Source organism: Miscanthus floridulus, chromosome 18 (assembly GCF_019320115.1).
Source record: "Miscanthus floridulus cultivar M001 chromosome 18, ASM1932011v1, whole genome shotgun sequence".
NCBI lineage: Eukaryota > Viridiplantae > Streptophyta > Magnoliopsida > Poales > Poaceae > Miscanthus > Miscanthus floridulus.
Genome location: NC_089597.1, coordinates 43,053,746 through 43,075,220, shown reverse-complemented (window position 1 = coordinate 43,075,220; position 21,475 = coordinate 43,053,746). Strand labels below are relative to the sequence as shown.

Sequence of the window (21,475 nt, the reverse complement as noted above, 5' to 3'; positions counted from 1 at the left end):
GATGATGCAAAGCTCACACATGTGATGATGAAGGAGCTTATTGCACATGAGACATGATATGGAGTCATGTGATCAAGGTGGAGAAGATCAAGACATGACTTAGCTTGATGGATCGGTTGCAAGCGTAAAGGGCAAGTTGGAGGCTTTGGAGTGATGGACCGCGTGGCGGTGAAGCTTGAGCAAGACTTGGCACCAATGGACGAAGGCAATGGTGAAAAGCAAGTGAAGTCAAGATCGATGAACCAATACGGTCATGTGATGATATGAAGTGGATCGTATCATTTGGTGATTGGTTGGTGCATGTGTTGCATCAATAATGGATGAGATGGAATGGAATGCACAAGGCAAAGGTATAACCTAGGGCATTTCATTTCACGGGTCATAGGTGTGTAGAGAAGTTTATGACCGAGTTTAGGATAGATGGCCATACTATCAAGAGGGGCAAACTTGTTTGCATATCGGTCATCTAGTGCCACTCGAGTGATCTAACTTTGCATCGTTGCTAGAATAGAGTGGCACGGCAAGTTGAGTGGTTAACTCCTTGAAAAATATTTGTGAAAAGCTAACACATGTGCACAAGATGTTGTACACTTGGGGGTGTTGGCACATTTGCAAAGGAGAAGATGTTGGTAAAGAAAAGGAGTTGAATGTGCTGGTCACAGGGTGACCGAACGCCTCTGATATGAGTATTGGACGCGTCCGATATTCTGGCTAGGTGGGAGCAAAGTTACCGAGGTGAACTCTAGCTCACTGGAGTGACCAGATGCTGACAAGTTACTATTTAGCATTAGGTCAAAGTGATATAGCCCAAAATAGGATTGCAGATAACGACCGAACTCATCGACCGGACGTAGCGACTGGACGCGTCCGGTGTGAACCAGCAAGTCTCGGGTTTTTAGTGCTATAATTGATCAGATGCTCAGAGCGTCCGGTCTGGTGTGTGACTAGACGTGCCCAGTCGGCCCATAGCAGCTCTGGGAGCTCTCTAGACTCGGTCGGACGCTACGTCTCCCATGTCTAGTCGTTTTCTAATGGCGCGTCCAATCACGTGGTATTACTGTGCACAGTGATAGCCATTGGGTGCGAATGGCTAAACAATTTGAAAGGGACATGTGGCGGTCAGGCTGTGACTAGACGCAGCGACCGGACGCGTCCAGTGCACACGACCTACATGTCTGGTCATCTCGAAAAACACCCAGTGAATGGGTAACGGCTATTTTAGCCCGTGGGGCTATAAATAGAAGTGTTGGTCAGCCTTTGGCTATAAGCTTAGTAGAGCTGAGCACACTAGAGCCTTAGTGGCTTATGTGGTAGTGCTTGGGAGCCCTCTAACTCACTTGAGCTTGATAGTGTTCATCCGATCGAGTGAGTGAGTGATTCTAGTGTGATTGCATCGTGAGGTTACATCGAGTAGCACTAGGTGATCAAGTTGCAAGCCGGTGCTGCTTGTTACTCTTGGAGGTTGCCACCTCCTAGATGGCTTGGTGGTGGTCTCCGTTGAAGCCCATAAGAAGCTTGTGCGGTGCTCTGGAGAAGAGCTTTGTAAGGGGCATTGTGCTCACCCCACGGGAGCCGCAAAGAGCAACTCTAGTAGAGCGAGACACAAAGGGCGACAAGTGGTCCGACCGGGTCAAGTGCTAGAGCTTGTGGTAAGCACTCCATGTGGGAGAGTGTGACTTGTGGGTCACCACTAGCAAGAGGACCAGCGGCAACCTTGGAGCTTGTCTCAACGGGGACGTAGCGTGTTGGCAAGCTTGTGAACCTCGAGAGAAAATCACCGTGTCAATATTGTTCTTCCCGTTGGTTTGCAATTCCCTTATACAAGCTTGTAATTACTTTCATATACATTGTGCTTGTATAGTTGCTCTTGCAATCAGTTAGCTTGTGTAGCTCACTAGTTACCTTCTTGCTTACGTAGCATAGAAGTAGCTCCCTTGCATGACTAATTTGGTTTGTGTAACCTTGTTAGTCATATTGCTTAGTTTGTGTAGCTAAGTATTTGTGCTCTCTAATTTGGCATTGGTTGTCTTGTTATTGAGCATTGCTAGTGAGCTTAGGAGCTTTATGCTTTTGCTTACTAGAATTGTGTAGGAGCTCCCGGTGTGCGAAATACTAGTGGCATAGGTTTGTATGACCTTGCCCCTAGAATTGGATAGGTGAGCTCTAGCTAGCTTGGCACCTTAGTTGCTTAATTAGGATCTTTGCAAGGTGCTAGAGAACATAGATAGAGGGGTGTAGTCTTGGCTAGACCGATAGTTTTAATTCCGCACTTGTTTTGGTTAGCCGGTGCAATTAAGTTTTAGAAAGGACTATTCACACCCCTCTAGTCCACCATCTACACCCTTCACCAGCGGTGGGGGAATCCCGCGCGTGTTGGCGCTTTTGCAAAATAGACCTCGCACTTCTCCCGAATTACAACTAAGTCCTAACGCTATTTCTCCTTCTCACAAGACTTCTCACTTAACCACCTGGCTTTCCTAGAATTCCCTAAAGCGCACCCTCGGCTAACCCGTGTCTGGAGGTGCGGCGAGCGGTGGCATGGGGTGGCCATGCCGGCCACTAGAGACCTGCACTAGCTCATCGGTCAGGTCGACACTCAACTATGGTCCAACCGCCTACACCAAGCAACAACATGGGGCGGCGGGACACACTAGAGCGACCTGCAGCAGCGCATGACCATTCGCGATGGTGACGCGACTGCTCTGGTGAACCAGGGCACCTAAGGACCTAACTGGCTAGCGAGTGAGCATCAGTAGACAACCATGGAACTAGCCGATGTGATGGTTGGAGAAGATGGTGACGGAGAAGGGCTGGCCACATGTGGCCGAGCCATGCAGCGGTGCACCACAGCGGCACGGTCACGTCAGCGATGATGGGGAGGCGGTAGTAGTTCTGCTAAGGCACATAGGGTGAAGAGGAAGTCAAGGTGATGCTAGTGGTACAGGTCAATTGGTTCGGGATGGGCGGGTAGGAGGGCTACCCTCGACCATGGCTGAGCACGGCCTTAATGGCACGATGGTGGGAAAAACTCCAAATTGGAGCTTGGCCTTGCACGGTTCAAGGCTGGGTGGGATCGGGCAGCGAGAGGATGTGATGTTGAAACCATGGATGCACTGAATTGAATGGAGGTGATCGTTCGCTGGATAATTTGATGGCACGGCTCGACGGCGGCAATAGAGGGAGAAAGAGAGAAAGAGAGACGGGGCGCGGCAGGTGGGCTTGGCTCACCCTTGCCTTGGCCCATGTGCAGGCGCTAAGGACAAGCATGTGTGTCCACAACCGGCATGGCCCGCGCGATCATAGTGCCATAAATGGTAAGGCGACGGCGAGCTCTACCACGTGCGTGTGGCTACGGCGAGCACCAAACTGGGCCAGCAATGGGGTAGGGCTACAGAGGAAGGCACAGACATGATGATGGGGCGACAACACCTGTAGCGGTTGTGTCACAGCACAGGGCAGGTCGGTGGTGCGATAGGATAGCCCACATGCCCACGGTGGTAGAGCGAGCAGCAGCAGTGCAGCACGACATCACGGTGGTGTCGATAGCAACAACGCGAGATAGGGTAGTAGTGCGTGGACACGACAACGAGGTGATAGCCCCGGTAGTGGCTTTGTCGCGGCGCGAGGTGGGATAGGCGGCAGCAGTAGCTCCACGCGGCAGGCCAGTGGCAGCTGGGCCACAACCAAGCCAGAGGCAGCCATGGCTGGCCACACGCAGCAGCACATGCACGCGTGACTAGCGCGGCGACGCCAAGCGCCTAAGCTGGGTGACCACGTCCACCTGACGAGTTAGGCCGAGAACATGTCGTGCACGTATTTTAAAGCACCTATAACAACTAAACGGTTGCTTCTAAACCTAAACCTTCTTCACCATGCTCAAGATGGCATATGAGGCTACCAACCCAAGCTAAAACATGACACCGCCTCCTAACTCGATTTCACAAAATAAATCACCAAACATTGCACTGTCTTGTTGCTTATATATACTTAAATTCTTCTAAGTCCTTGAGCTAAATTTGAATTCAAGTTCTATTTTTAGACTATTAGAAATATTGGCTAGCAATGTTATTTTTCCACAATAAGTATTTCATTGTCATCTACAAAGTTCATATTCCAAATTATATCTAAGTGCCACATATATGTTCTATAGTATTTTTGTTCAATAAAAATTACTTTTAAACCCCACTTGATATACATGAGTTGTGTAATAGCTTCTCATTTAACATTTTTATTGATCATTTTAGATTGCAATACTTCATCTATTCATTCCATCACATGCATTATCACATAAACATGATACTCATGACATAGTTTAGTAATTTGTTTAGAGCATAACACCAAGGGTGTTATAGCTCTTTCCCCCTTAAACAAAATCTTGTCCCAAGATTTCTTGTGTGCCTAGTGTGGGAAAGAGATAAAAAATAAATTTCAATTTACATAATTACCTTAGTGAACTAGAAAGGAGATGGAGATAATGCTCCCGAATATAACTCTCCTATTCCCAAGTTGCTTCGTCCTCCAAATGATTTTACCATTAGACCTTATAGAATTTTACCTCTTTGTTCCTAGTGACTCTCTTTTTTATCCAAGATTTTGATAGGATGCTCAATATAAGAAAGATCAGGTTATAGAGGGAGTCCTTCAATTTCCACCACTTTATTGAGAACTCGCAAACACTTTTTAGCTGGGAGACATGGAAAACATTATGGACTGCTGATAAAATATCCGGGAGTTGGAGACGATAAGCAACAGAACCACACCGCTCCAAAATTTTATAAGGTCTAACATAACGAGGAGCTAACTTTCCACAGACTCCAAACCGATGCACACCTCTCATCGAGGATGCCTTTAGGTATATATGGTCATGAACTTCAAACTGCAAGGGCCTTCTCCTCTTGTCTACATAAGCTTTCTAATGGTTCTGAGCCGCTTTCAAATGACTCTGAATAACATTGACCTGTTCTCTTGCCTCTTTGATAAAATTAGGTCCAAAGTACCCATGGTCACCCACTTCCACCCAGTTAAGGGGTGTTCAACATTTCTTACCATATAGGGCCTCGAACGGTGCCATTCTAATGCTCTCTTGATAGCTATTATTATAGGAAAACTCAGCTAAAGTCAAGCATTCATCCCATTTTTCTAGATAAGAAATGGCACAAGCTCTTAACATGTCTTCAAGTACTTGATTGACCCTTGCTATCTGACCATCTTGTGGATGATAAGCTGAACTTCTGAGGAGACAAGTACCATGATATTTTTGGAGTTGCTCCTAGAAACGAGAGACAAAGACTGGCCCTCTATTGGAAACAATGGTAAGAGGAACTCCATGTAGGGTCACAACCCGATCAAAATACAACTTAGCATACTTCTTGGCTAAATACCTTATATCCACAGGAGGAAATAAGCGGACTTAGTAAGGCGATCCACAATGACCCAAATAGAGTCATACCCCTTTGTCGTGCGGGGCAAACCCACAACAAAGTCCATGGAAATATCCTCACATTTCCAAATAGGGATAGACAAGGGCTGTAGAAATCCAGGCATACGCATATGGTCCACCTTAATCATTCCACAAATGTCATATTCTGAGATGTATTTGGTAATATCATGTTTTATATTTGGCCACCAATACAAGTGATGCAAATCATGATACATCTTGTTACTTCCCGGATGAATGGATAATTTAGAGTTGTGAGCTTCATCCAAAATTTTTCTCCTAAGCTCATCATTTGAGGGAACCACCAACCGGTTCTTGAACTTCACCACACCTTAATCATCAATACTGAAATGAGGACCACGTCCTTCGACAATTAACTTCTTGATATGTGGAATTTTTGAAGCATCTTGCCTTTGCTCTATAATAATTTGCTCAAGTAAATCCGAGACTAGAGCAATATAGGCTAACACCTCAGAATGGTTGAGACACAAAGATTCTTCTTTAACTTGATGCGACTTCTGACTTAAGGCATCAGCCACCACATTAGCTTTTCTAGGGTGATAATGAACTTCTAAGTTATAATCTTTGATTAACTCAAGCCACCTCTGTTGCCTCATATTCAACTTGGATTGAGTGAAAATATATTTGAGGCTCTTGTGATCTATAAAAATGTATACTTTATTTCCCAACAGGTAATGTCTCTAAATTTTTAGAGCGTGCACAACTATGGCCAGCTATAAATCATGGGTGGGATAATTCAACTCATGCTTTTTTAGCTGACGTGAAGCATAAGCGATCACACATCCGCCTTGCATAAGCACACATCCCAGTCCTGTCCTAGAGGCGTCACAATACACATCAAACGGCCTATCAATACTTGGTTGGGCAAGAACAGGAGCAGAGGTAAGAAACTTCTTTAGGGCTTCGAAAGCTTCTTCACAAGCTGGACTCCATACAAACTTGACATCCTTTTGGAGCAACTTGGTCATTGGTTGGGCTACTTTAGAAAACTCAAAGATGAAGCACCAATAATAACTAGCAAGACCAAGGAACTGATGAATTTGATGCACCGACTTTGGAGATTTCTAATTTAACACATCCTGCACCTTGCTAGGATCCACAGAGATGCCTTCAGGTGTTAGGACATGTTCTAAAAACTGCACTCAATCCATCAAAACTCACACTTGCTGAATTTGGCATACAACTTGTGTTTCTGTAATTGAGTCAGGACTATACGAAGATGTTGTGCATGCTCTTCATTGTTCTTAGAATATATCAATATGTCATCAATGAATACTACCACAAACTTGTCTAACTCCAACATGAAGACTGAATTCATGAGATACATGAAGAATGCAGGAGCATTGGTGAGACCAAAAGACATGACTAGGTACTCATAGAGCCCATACCTAGTAAAAAAGTTGTCTTTGGTATATCTTGTGGTCGGATCTTAATTTGATGATACCCAGAACAAAGATCAATCTTTGAAAACACCTTGGTACCAGCCAACTGATTGAACAAAATATCAATACGAGGTAAAGGATACTTGTTCTTAATGGTTACCACATTGAGAGGGCGATAATCCACACACATCTGAAGAGTGTCGTCCTTCTTCACAAAAATAGCTTGACAACCCCATGGTGAAGAACTTGGATGGATGAATCCCTTCTCCAACAATTCCTCTAATGGTTTCTTCATCTCAGCCAATTCCTTTGGAGTCATGCGGTAAGGACGTCGTGAAATAGGAGCAGTACTAGGTTCTAACTCAATGGCAAACTCCACATCTCGGTCCGGTGGTAACCTAGGTAGATCTTCAGGAAAGATATCCGAAAACTCACAAACCATAGGAATAGAGGCTTTAGTATGAGCAATAACTGGTAGGGTAGAAACTAAAGACATAAGGAGAGACATTCTATCCTCAGAAGAAGGAAGCTTCAACTCAATAATTCTTTGCCTAAGGTTCAAGACTACCCCATAGTTTCTCAACCAGTTCATCCCTAGAATTGCATCTATACCTTGTCCAAGTAGCACCATGAACTGGAGATGATAAGAATGAGTTGCTAGTACTAGTCTCACTGTGTCCATCTGAGTTTTAACGCACAACTACGCACCCGAGGTTCTGATTCTATAGGCAATAGGAATAGCCATAGTAGATATATTATACCTTTGTGCAAACCCCATACTCATGAATGAGTGTGATGCACCAGAATCAAATAATACATGTTGGGTGGGAATCAATGGTAAACATACCAGCCATCACATGCTCTCCTTGCGAAATCTCCTCAGCCTCAGTGAAGTTAACCTGTCCTGAGTAGCTCACGGGCACCTTCTTCCTGATGATAGTCCTCTTGACCAAACAAGAGTTGGCTGAAAGCTAAGAAGACTGAGTAAGCTGGTTCTAGGGGCACTCACGAGCATAGTGGCCTTTCTTGCCACACTTGAAACAAGCACCCGGCTTGTTCCCCTATCCCTGATGAAACAGAACCTGTTGTCTTTGAGGCTGCTGCACCTTCTGAGTAGGTGCACGGTACTGAGTGGGAGGTGCCTAGTGAGTCTGCTGAGTCTGGCAAGATGACTATCAATCCGAAGAGTGATATGACACCCTCCTCACAACCTGTACCTTCTAAGACTGTGGGTGACTAGAAGACCCAGTGATCACTCTCTTGTGCTTCCACTCTGCCTGAGAGTCACGCTGAAGTCACTCCATAGCAATGGCAGCATTTATCAAAGCACAAAGGTCTGATAGCCCCCCTGTATACAGCTTCTCTTGCAAGATGCAAGAGAGACCACGATTGAAACAGTCCATCTTCTTCTTATCAGTATCCACATGAGTCCCAGCATACTGTGCAAGATGGTTGAGCTTGTTCACATACTCCATTATAGTCATGTTTCCTTGCTTCAGCTCTAGAAACTCGGACAGCTTCCTGTTCAACAAACCAGCAGGAATATATTACTAACGGAAAGCAGTGGTAAACTCCCACTAAGTCACATGGTAGTCCATAGGCTGCATGGCGTTGAAAGTGTCCCACCAAGCACTGGCAGATCCTAGAAGCTGCTGTGCAGCAAAGCGCACCTTCTACTCGTTAATCACATTGAGCAGCTAAAACTTCTGCTCTAGAATACGAAGCCAATGCTCCACATCTAGAGGCTCAGTAGTCGGCATGAACATGAGTGGGTGTGTCCCCAAGAAGTCCTGATAGGGGTAGGGTCTCTCAGGACCGCAAGCACCACCCCCGTTCCTGACATTGCCACTGGGGCCTCCACGGGCGAAGCCACCAATAGATTGTGCCAGCATCTCTAGGGCATGGGCTGACTCACGATGAGCAGCCAACATCTCAGCCATCATCTCGGCATAGGTCATCGGAGGCAGTGGTGGTGGCAGAGGAAGATGACCAAGGAGTGGGGCCTCGTGGCTCTCCCCATTGGCATTGCTGATATCATCGCCATGACCATTTTCACCTTGGTCTTCACCAAGTCCACGGCCCATCCCATCACTGGTGCTCCCACAACCAGACCTTAGGTTCATCTATAAATAGATAGGAACCCACTGTTAGGGACAAAGCCTCCATATTTAGAAACAAAAGGCTAGAGAGATGATAAGACCCAATAAATGGTTACAAGCGAGAACTTTTCCTTAAGAGTTAAAGTATTTCTCTTTATTTATTATTCTATCAATTTACTATCCAAAAATTATACGTGTGGGGGAGTTTAGTTTAAGCAAGATTCTCTTTTCATGATGTATGGATCGACCTATTCGTTCACTCAGGCCAGAATATAGCGGCATTCGTATATAATTTTTGGCATAGCGCACACTCACTTCCTGTACGCTAAACTATTCTTACGCAGCGTAAGTTAGTGTACCTGCAAAAGATTGATTAGATAAAACCAGTGCCGCTATCCTAGATAGACCATATTATTAGGGCTTATACTTATTTACGTAACTTATCGTATCCTACTTTTCGCAAAGCTTTTGTTGGTCAAATTTTAGGTTTTGAAAAGAGTTTTTAAACTCGTAGACACAACCTAGCTCTAATACCACCTATGATAGAACCGTCTGAAATAACACACTTTCAGAGGCGCTCGTCTTCCACTAGACACTAAGTACCTCGAAAGTGAGCTACATCAGACAGTTCTGTCGAGCACACCCCAAGAGAGAACTCAAAACAATCCATGTTTTACATCTAGAATCCAATAATGAGTACGAGCTTATAATACTTAGTCTATTTCATACAACAAGAGTTCTTAAAAATTATTTATTATAATACCAGAGTTCAGAGTGTAATAATTAAACAGTGGAATGAAAATAAACATCTAGCTAAAACGATACAAGGATCCATCTGTGTCCACCAGAAGAATCCTCCACACAAGAGCTACTTCTCAAGCTGCACCTGCAACATGGGTAAAATAAACCCTGAGTACACAATGTACTCACAAGACTTACCCGACTAGTGAGAATAGTTTCCTGACTCTCAAGGATATGATAGGCAATATGGGTTTGTTGTTTTCTTTTTATTTGTGAAAAGCATTGCTAACAGTTCATCCTTATAGTCAAGTTTTATTAGCAGTCATGATTACTTCATTAGCTAACCATTCTAGGTAAGCACATGTTCTACTTTCAAGCAAGGGTTAAGCAATCAGAACTATTTCACCATCTTTCATCTTCCAGTTCTTACTATGGTGCTAGACCATAGCCAAGTCGTACCGTCTTACGGAAACGGTGATTCGCGAACCAATGTATTCTAGCTAGGTACCCCGAAACACACGCCCGTTTATACCCTAGGCACAAACAAGACCAACACATTCCACTCCTATCATGGGGTCCATCTCCCCTTTCAAATTTGGACTCCAAGCCCCCACACTTGAGACTCAATCTCAGTATGGTGCTTAGACATCCACCTTTCCCCGCATCCAATCAGTCGGTCAAGAAAGAGCCAGAACTCACGACAAGAGCATAACGAGCCTTCCCACTCCCATAAGCAAGTATGTGCTCAGGATAATAAGTCTGTGACCTGACTACCATCCATAGCAACGGACGGTCCTTAATCGATACGAATAGGGAAAATAGTGTAACCAAGCTAAACCCTATTGGCCGCGGAACACAACATGTTACACCCACCAATACACATACCATATCCCTACCCTGTCTCATTTTTTCTTTCATCATTTTATTATGAGAGTAATAATACCGAGGGTAACACCGAGGGTGTTGCGCTAACAAGGAAAAGGGAAATAGAAAAAAGGGAATTAGGAATGGACCGAGAAGAACAAAGAGTTCAAATACCTATAATACAATATTTATTATTTATTTATTCTATTTGTAAGAAGAAACAGGAGGAAAAAAAGAAGAAACACAAAAGTTACGGAACTAATAGGGAAAGGGGAAATAGGAATAGAAAATAGAAAAACAAAAAACAAATTGGGAAAGGGCACGGACGGGCACAATGTTTTTCACAGAAGAAACGGAAGTTTCCATCCGATGGGAATACAGAAAAATCGTAGCGGAAGATTCCTGAGTGCATGGTTGGATGAAAAAAAATTGTGCCAAAAAATTTGCCTTTTTAATATTAGGTATAAAAATACACTCGTCGTCCTCTCTCTCCTCCATTAAATAATGCAACCATTTCACCACCCCCTGTACTCCATTAAACGCCTCCACTATACTCCTATTTGAAATAAGTTATCTTTTATTTTCAAACTTTATTACATTAGGCTTTCCTAAAATCCAAATATTTCAAGGCAATTTTTTTGTAATATTGAATTTCATGTGTTCAGACATGTTAGGTTTTCATAAAATTCAAAATATTTCAACACTATTTTTTGAAGATTAGCTCCTTTCATTCAAATATTGAAACAACTTTTATAATCAAAATACATAGTATGCCATACAATAATACCATCAAATACAATGATATTCAAACTTGGTTGAGGATGCTTAACAAGACAGAACATGCGTTACAAGAAACCAAGGCAAGTATAATATTCTTCCAAGGATCCTGAAAGAGCACTTGTCATAAGTTCTTGCAACTCAAAGTATTCACAAACTATAGAGCACTCGTCATAAGTTCTTGCAGCTCATAAGCTTTAGCTAAATGTAAAAGGGACCAATAACTTAACACACACCCACACATTTCTAGAAATTAATCAAGGATCCTAAAATTTGCCATTTGTTCCTTTCATTTCAAACTATGCCCCGTAAGATAGAGTATGATTTTAGAAAAAAAAAATCTAAAGCTAGTTTCATATTTTTTTCAAGGTATAACAATATTTATATTGTATGATTTTTTCAAAGATTAAACCTAATTTTAAAATTTTTTATTTCATTATTTTTCTATATAAAATATCTGGATAATTTTTTTAAAAATATCTCTTATGATTTTTTTTGGATTTTTAACAAATATATCTAGTCCGATTTATCTCCCTAAACTCTCAACTTAGTCTGGTTTACCTCCCCTGACGTGGAGCCACATCAGTAAAATTATCATCAAAACCACTCAAGATGCAAAAACAAACGGTTTGAAAAGTTGTGAAAGGTCAGTTGTTTTATAGTCCAGACTTCAGAGATAGTTAAGGGACATTGAACCTTTTCCAAAAAAAAAAAAAAAAAAAAAAAAAAAAAACTCGTGGCGATGCAGGGCTTGAAACCAAACCTAACTGTCGATTGTCCCAGGCCCAGAAGGAGGGTGGCGAGCCCGCGACAGGAAGCCTCTGGATAGGAGGTCCAGGCCTATTTGCTTTAGGTCCACTCAATGCCTGGCGTCGGGGCTGCTCGCGGCATCCGGACGCTTTGGATGGGATGCATCTTTGAGCAAACAGGCGACAGGCCCGTGCCACGGGTCAGATAAGCTTCTCTCTCTCCTCTCCGCTCCCGGGCCACAACACAACCGCTCGCCGCGGGCTCCCCTCCTGACCGACTGAACCGCATCCTCCCCCGCGCCGACCTGCTCCGGCGAGTTAGGCATGGCCGTCCTCCTCCGCGGCACCTCCGCCGCTGGCCCCTCCTCAGCGCTGCTCCTCACCACCTTCCGCCGCTCCCGCGGCCGCCTTCTGTCCCGTGCCGCGCCGCAGCGCCGCTTGTATGTGGCCCGCGCCTCGGCCCAGCCGCTAGAGGTCTGCGCTAAGGAGTCCATCACCGTCCCTGGCCGCCTCGGAGACTGTAAGCTCTCTCTCGCGCGCGCGCTGGGTAAATGTAGTCTATAGTATAGAATGCAAGGTGAACTGACAACAATGCTGGTTGCGTTGGTAGCTATTTGGGTTAGGGGAGGTTTTAATTTGCTGCGTTTAGAGTGCAACTGCAAATGATAGCTTTGTTTCACATTTAGAGTGATGGTTTATTGGTATTTGATTTTCGTGTTCATATCATGACACGTATGCGGTTTATGAAGACACCCAAAAAGAGAGAGAGAGAGAGAGAGATTGCATGGAATGCGTGGTGGTAGGTTTTAGCTAAACACAGTAGCATTTGACTTGTCTGCGATGTGGATGCAGTTATTTCAGCACATAGTTGGGTCCTGCAGTCTGCACCAAGCCAATTTTTTGGTAAATAACATCTTCATGACTAAAATTTCTCCGAATCATTTAGCCAACATCAATGCATGGAAAATCCAAAGGTGCTTGGTCCCGCAGTCTGCACCAAGCCAATTTTTTTGGTAAATAGCGTTTGATTTAGTGCACATGTTTCAGTCATCATCTTCATGGCAATATAAACAGTGTATGTTCTCTGAATCATTTAGCTAACAGCAATCCACAGGTGCACATCTATGATGAGTTTATATTTGGAGAAATTTTTTCCAGTGCTTGGTGAAGGTTGGGTTATTTTTAGTGTTTTGGTGAAGTTTGATACTCCCTCCGTTCCAAATTATAAGTCATTCCAACTTTCTTGGAGAGTCAAAACATCTCAAGTTTGACCAAAATTATAGAGAGAATTACAAATATTTATGACATCAAATAGGTATATTATGAAAATATAATTAATGAAGAATCTAATGATACTTAGTTGGTATCATAAATGTTATTATTTTTTATAAATTTGGTCAAACTTTAGATGCTTTGACTCTCCAAGAAAGTTGGAATGACTTATAATTTGGGATGGAGGGAGTACTAATGTAGTATAGTATATTAAGATATGAACATGTTGAGGTTGTCTTTGGAGTGAAATTTCTTGCTTAATTAAAATGCTGTCTCCTGCCCTACACCTCTTTTAAGCTTTACTAGGGACTATAGAATGTGTTAATGCCTTAATGACAAAAAGGTTCTGGACTCTGGATATGATGCATTCCTGGATTTCTGTATGCTTAATCTATATTGGTAGCCCGTGTTGTCAATTTGTGCCATGTGGAAGGGCTGATAGAATATAAGAATAAAAGAGCTCATTTTGTATAGAAAATTGTCCTGGGAGTATTATCTTCCACAGAACAACTGTTTCTGTGATAGAAATAGAATAGCAGCATTCAGAAACAAACTATAGTAGATTTATCTTTTTCTAATCTATGTTTGCTCATTAATAGCAAAACTTGCTCTGCAATCTGGTACATGCTTAGCTCAACTGCTCAAGTTGGGAAACTACTGCCAGCATAATTCACAGTATAATATTAGGCATCAGCAGTTTATCTTATTAATAGTGAGTTTATTAATACGAGTAGATATTAACGTTTACCTGAACACTGTCTCACTTAGATAGCCTGGGTTCGAGACACATCTCCTTTAAAACAGAGACGAAGAGGGGTGGGGTGGGGAGTTTTCAAAGTAGACATTTGAAAGATTAATATTGGCATCTGTTTGGTACTGTGGGGCTACATTGATATTACCAGAATGGAAGTGTGTGTGAATCCTGTTTCCTTTATATTAGAATGTAACAGCGCAGTTTAAGGTTTTTAATTGCATTGCAAGTTTTTTTTCTCTGATTATTGAAAATTGAAATACTTGACAGTCTAAGTTAAATTTCACATGTTGGCCACAGGTCCTTTCACACAGAGGATTTTGTTGACTATAGAGGAGAAGCATCTGCCTTATGAACTGAAGCTAGTTGATCTAGCTAATAAGCCGGATTGGTACCTATCTTCAAGACAAGGCTAACCTTTCTGAATTCAGATTATTACTGGCTGTTTCTCTGCTTGATAGCTCCATGGCCATGAGCCCATGAACCATCATGCTTTTGTCTTGCTTCATTAGGTTATTTGAAATCAACCCAGAAGGTAAAGTGCCTATCGTGAAGCTTGAGGAAAAATGGATTGGTGATTCTGATGTTATAACACAAACATTAGAGGAGAAGTACCCTGAACCACCCTTGACAACTCCACCAGAAAAAGCTTCAGTGTATGTGATATTTCCAGTGCCCTAATTGATAACTCCTGTTTTGTGCTTTTGTAAGGGTGTCCAGCACTCTTGTTGCAAATGTTGAGTCATCCACACATATTTTGTGCTCATTTCTCTCTCATTATCTGTTTCATTTTCGTGCTGAGCATTTATGCATGATGAACTGGTCTGAGCATTTAAAGTTTGGGTGTGTTTGTATTATTTGTGTACTGATGCCTCTTTTATGAAGAGGACTGAAGCTGGAACTAATCCATTATCTAAAAAAAGCATACAAACTATTATGTTTTCCTTTCCATATCCCCTTAACAGAATATGTTAGTCATTCATTGTGGTTGTTCAAAAATATGCCTTATCATTAACAGAGTTGGTATCTACGACACTAAATTAGTGACTTTATTGGTACATCCTACATGGAAATATTGTTTGATTTGTATCTTGAGGCCATATGCAACTTTACCCTGTTATTTTCTTTTGTTAATACTCACAGTTCTATTATTATGAGCGTCATAATTATTGTGCATAAATTTCATTACAGTGGGTCAAAAATATTTTCCACTTTCATTGGTTTCCTCAAAAGCAAAGATCCAAGCGATGAAACAGAAGAGGCACTACTTAATGAGCTTACTTCATTTGATAGTTATCTAAAAGACAATGTAAGTGGGCTGGTAGCAATTGTAATGCTACATGAATGGTTCATAATAGTACAATTGTTTTGCATGAGCTGCAATATTTCTATAATTTCTGCAGCCCCCTTCTACTTGTCATATCTACATACTTGTTTAGATTCCTATGCATTGTTGCATGGATTATACCATGTTTGATGTCAGACATAAAGAATCTGCAAATTTCTCTAGAATCCATCAGCTGGTGCACATTTGACAGATGTATCCAAAATTTCCATATATTTAAATGATTCGGATCCGTTGATATGTATATGTAAATTGAACTAGATGCTATTGTTTGTTTCCTGTCTCATTTTTCCTATGAGACAGACTCATGTTTATGACCTATAACACTAGCCTTGCTTCATGTTCTGCTAAGTCACATGCTACAATAATATGAAGCTACATTTATGACCTATGACGCTCACATAACATAACAACATAACTACATTTATGACCTATGACGCTAATGTTGCAAAATATTAATAGATTTTTGTGCTTCTACTTGTGGAATCATCACAACTGGTGTGTGTTTGATGGTTTGTCTCCAAACGTAGCTAGAGCTTTATTGCTCACTGGTGAGGAGTTGCAGTATTGGGGTTTGACTGGGGCTAAAGGCATTGCTTACCTCTTAGCCCTTGTGCCAAGCATGAGTTGAGTTTAGGTGGAGGTTGTTTTATAATTTGTAAAAGATGCTAATGTTTGCTTAGTCCCCTGGACAGTGTGGGTGCGTGTGTGTTTGTAAGGGTTCTTCCCCCTTTTTTATGTTCTTGATATTCTTTTGTAGAATCCGCAGGAGAGCTGCATATCATTGCATTAAGGAGATAAATAAATAAATTACAACACACACACACAACATGCTCACACACTCTTATATACTCATACAGGAAACAAACTTGCCTTTTACATCAACCCACAACTTGACCCAACAAAACAACCATCTTATTATCTATTAGCAACCTCTAGGTGAGCGAGGCTTCTAGCGCCTGCAAGGCCCCATAGGTGTGCCTCTTCAACGATTTCTTCTTAATATAATGATATGCAGTTCTTTTGCGATGGATTTGTGGTCGCACAAGAATGGATCGAGTTAGGAACGATGATATACGTGACCACCTAGGGGTAGCACCAATTGAAGAAAAGCTTGTCCAACATCGGTTGAGGTGGTTTGGCCATGTCAACCAGTGCATTGTGGAGTCCTAAGCGAAGCTAATAATGTGAGGAGAGGTAGAGGTAGACCGAAATTGACATGGGGGGAGGCAATAAAAAGAGATTTGAAAGCTTGGGATATACCTAGAGAGATGTTTGAATAGGAGTGCTTGGAAAGCAGCTATTGATGTGCCTAAACCATGACTAGGGGCTCTTGGTGGGTTTCAACTCTAGCCTACCCCAACTTGCTTGGGACTAACAGGCTTTGTTGTTGTTGTTGTTGTATAATGATATGCAGTTCTCCTACGCGTTCGAGAAAAAAGTGCTTTTACAGTGGTTTTTACGTGATGTATATGTGAAAATGGAGAAACTAAGCTACATGACACTGCCACATGTTTGCGTCATTGCATGTCAGAATTCAGAACAAACTTACATGGTCCTGATTTACCTCTACATGGTTTAGAATTATTGGTCATCTAAAATGTAGTTTTACCCTACAATGATTCCAAAAGTTGCCTTTTGCTCATATCAAACTACTTAGTTTTAATAAACCAAATGCCCATATGGAAAATTTAAACTTTCAAGATCCTTGGTTTGTTTAATATAACATCAGCACTTCTCAAATACAGAATATGGCGATTTATCATTTGCCTTCCATCAGCAATCAGAAATGGAAACCTTGAGTTCTGTTCAAAGTTATACAAACTTGATTCAAGTTATATATCAGCTAAGATGAATTAATTATATGATATCTTAAATCACATTCAGTCCATATGAAAGATGATGTTAACTTCACATGAACCTTTGCAGTTATATGATATCTTAAATTATATTTGGTAACTTAGTATTCGTATCTGTGTGGCTTATCTGAAATTTGCTGTGCAATTCTGGGACACTGTATGGTGCAGGGTCCATTTATTAATGGCGGAACAATTTCTGCCGCTGATCTCTCTGGGCCCTAAACTATGTCACATGGAGATAGCTCTGGGCCACTATAAGAATTGGTCTGTTCCAGATTCACTCTCTCATGTAAAAACATACATGAAGGTACGTATCCATGTACTGCACAATGATTTTTGTGCTTATCTTTTTGGTAATTAGTATTCAATTTGTCTTTAGGTCTGACATGTAACTGAACCAGAGTACGATGTTATTTCTTTCGCCTAGCAGGCATCCACATCTGGCCATAAAAAAAATGAACATGGAACTACGGTAGCTATTAATAGTGCCATGAATTTCTTTCTCACTTTCTTTCCACCTGAACAGCAGATACCAATGCTTGACCAGTTGCACAGCATATGCATGCTGTGTACTGCTCATGTTTTATGAACTACACATTTAAGCAAAATTATTATTAAAGAACATAGTGGAGCCACAAAAGAAATAGTGCTTTGGGGGAGATTAGGGAATATATCAGAAAGGATCACTCATGAACCCAAATCCATGTTGACTCAATACTTGGTTATCCCAATTCTTTACTATCAGTGAATTGGCTATTCTTACATTGTATGCGTAATGCAAAACACGCCATTGAGAAATCACCATGCATTCTTTCCAAAGTATTAGCTAGGCATGAGACGATTGTACCTTTTGATGCTAGCTTTTGTTTCTTTGACATCTTTCTAAGGAGTTGGTCTTGGATATCCTAGCCTTACTTGATCATGTTCTTTCACAGTCGATTTTCTCAACGGATTCTTTTGTCAAAACTCAAGCTCTGCCCGAGGATGTAATTGCTGGATGGCGCCCAAAAGTCATGGGTTAAATTCATTTCTAAAGTAAGGTAAACTGCATATATATCCCTTAATAGAAGGAAGAAATATTGCATGCTTAGATTTCCTTGGTTTGCTATTTTGTATCTATGGGAATAATGATGACAGGATGCACACGTCATAATTATCTAGAGAACTGGAAACATGGGGGCTTTCTTAAGCTTATTGTTGGCTAATAAGATGCAAAAAAATATTTATGTGTGTATTTCCAATGTATGTATAACTGTATATAAATACATTTATAAAGATTAAAGAGGTCAAGAATAAATAATGTAGTGAGTCAAAGCGAGCCATTGTGAGGAATTCTGCTATTTGCTTATAATACATGGGAAGATCAATATCCATTGCTGATAGTTAAGAGGACACCAATAGTAGTTCACTTAAATGATGGGCTAATGATTGTGTAGTGGCTTCTTTGGCCTTCAGTTTCTGAATTATGTTAGGCTAGAAGCTACTTGCACTTTGCAACTGTTGCAGTGATGCTGAGCAACCAACATCTCACACTCTATACCCTTCTCTCTTTGTGAACTAGTTTATGCGCTCTGCTTATTCATATATGTAAAAGCAAGTAGAACTGTAGAAGATAATAAAATTAAGTTGTAAGCTTTTATAGCACTGGATGTAATATTATGACAGCCAGACCTTCATATTTAGTTGTTAAAGTAAGGTTCGGTTGTGCGCAATCACGTTTGCATATAGCAGGGGTGGATGTAGTATAGGTGCATGGGGGTACAGGTACAAACACAACAGGCTCCACTTGATCAATTTATTAAGGATAACAAAGAAGCAAGAAACTAATATGCTCACGGAGACATTGGCATTGACTACCTTTGTATACTTGCAGATAAATGTTTGTGAATTGTATCCTTATATCCGCACACCTAACTATTTAATGTCATTCAGTCGTCATATTACATTGTTAGCGAATTGCATCGTTTAGGTCCATGCCGGCATGCCCCCATGATTGAAATCATGTATCTGCCACTGGGCCACTGGCATATGGCCATAATCATAGGTGTTTCCATTTTCCTATATCAGCTACCACAGTACTTATTCTGTATCCTTCTCGATGGTTCCCGCTAGTTGGCACTCCATCTGAGCTGGTAGTGAATGTCTGTTGGAAAGTGAGAATCTACCATTCTGCTTATGGACCCCACCAGTTAACATATCTTTAGCTTGTTTCAGCTTATGGAAAGTGAGAATCTACCATCACTTTCAGCTTGTTTCAGCTTGTTTCAACTTATTCTCTCTCACAGAACACTATTGAATCAGCCGAAATCAGCTCAAAATGGATCAGCCGAACAGGTATGTTCTGTCAATCTTTGCTTAAATCAGTTTCACAAGATGTGCAACGATTTGGCTTATCATGTGATGTTATGTTTCCTTTTCTTATTATTAGGAGAGGGGGAGAGGTGACGATTGGTGAATGGAAGATCTAGATGCAAAGGTTTGTCGCATGTCTGTAATATGTACATGAAAGGTGGTGGGTTTTGATTGGAATTTTCTAGGGCATAGCATATCAGGTATTCCTATCCAATCTTTGTGTGTCAAATGGAAAACATCAATAAAATTGTAAAAAAAAAGCAGATTTTTTTTTATGTAAATGAGCATTCTCGTTGAGCTTGAACCTCATTTGTTGTTAAGGGGGAGGGGTGGGTCTATTGCGTACTCCTACCTGTTTTCTGCATCATAGAAGCATTAATTTCACAAATAACATACCAATACCGTTGATCTATGGTTCTGAGCTACCTTTTGGTGAATTGACGAAAGATATCCATTTCATTGTATAGTTATTTTTGTTCCTTGTGATTTAAGGATGCATGCATTTGCAGACACCGAATGTTAGAGCCAAGGTTATAATTATTTGGCCCATCCTAATCCTAGGTCCCACAAAATTGAGATACCTTTATGCTGATTTGAAGCTACTAGCCTCCAAACATATTTATCCAAGCGTTTGCATTTGATGAAATGTCACCGTGCATGATGCTGACCTGCCTCATCATAAGCTGCTGCTTCTCTTGGTCATGTTCCTGTAACACACTCACATTGAACCTGCAATGATCGATAAGATTTTTGCATTCGCGCGCCTAAATGATTGAGGCGTGGAATTCCAATTATCTCGTTTATGCCAGTGGTGGGTGATGTGCGTTTTGTCGCAAGATTCTGAAAGCACAATAGTTGTAGAGGTTTGCTATGTGGATTGTCGTCATATCTCTGTGATCTGACTAGTACTTTTCTTATAGCTGACATTTACACACTGAGTTGACGTCAAAGGAACTCACTGCGTTCCATGTAAGCAGTTCCGTCTTCTTTCAACTCTGGCCTTCCAATCGCTCGACCAAGAGTACCCGCATAAGATAAAGATAATATCTCGGAAGGATGTTGCTGACTTGCTGTGTTCTTTTTCTTTGTTATTAGATAGACATGCATCAGTCGTCACTGGTCAGTTGTCACAATTATGTTTTGCAATGATACTAGCGAAACTGCGATAGTGGCTCCTCTGGGATGATAGTGCGTCTCCACTAGCCGCTTCGCGTTTCTGAGTGATACGAAGCACAGTTTCCGTCCGTTCAGCTGCATACCCTCTTCAGTTGCACAGTTTTTTTTTTTTAAGTTTCTTTAGTTGCACAATTGGGTCCGTTAGCTTCTGCTAACCGTTTACAGCGGCTGCAGCTGCACTTGTTACCGCTACAGTAACACGCAGTTTTTAATTTGCAGCTGCTGCAGCACGCTGTACCTTCCCACCCTTTCGTGGATACACAACGCAAACTCGCTTTTGATCTGCTGGTTCAGTCTATATGACTGGAGGAATCTGGATGGTTTGGAGGAATTTGTGAGAGAAAAACACTGTTTCGGATGAAAAAATAAGCGGATCGCTTGTCTGAATTCTAGGCAATTTATCGAAGGGAATAAAAATCAGTCGACACGCTCCCGTCGTATACAAAACTGACAACCACCAGAGCACCGGATTTCGAGTTGCCGAACTATTCGGCCACGCTTGCTTGTGTTGATGAGAGTCACTCATCAATCGCTGCACATACAAGAACAATTGAACGCACTGTGTCCCTTCGGGTGGAAAAAAACAGTGTCCCTGGAACTCCTGGTCTCCTACGCTAGGCAGCGGTGGTTTCTGGGATCGCCGGGCATCT

The 21,475-nt window shown here is 41.8% G+C and overlaps 1 pseudogene; it reads left to right on the top strand.

The window, feature by feature from the left end:
* The first annotated feature begins 12,281 nt into the window (after positions 1–12,281).
* LOC136522445 (probable glutathione S-transferase DHAR2, chloroplastic) lies at positions 12,282–20,013 on the top strand (annotated as a pseudogene).
* The last annotated feature ends 1,462 nt before the right edge of the window (positions 20,014–21,475 follow it).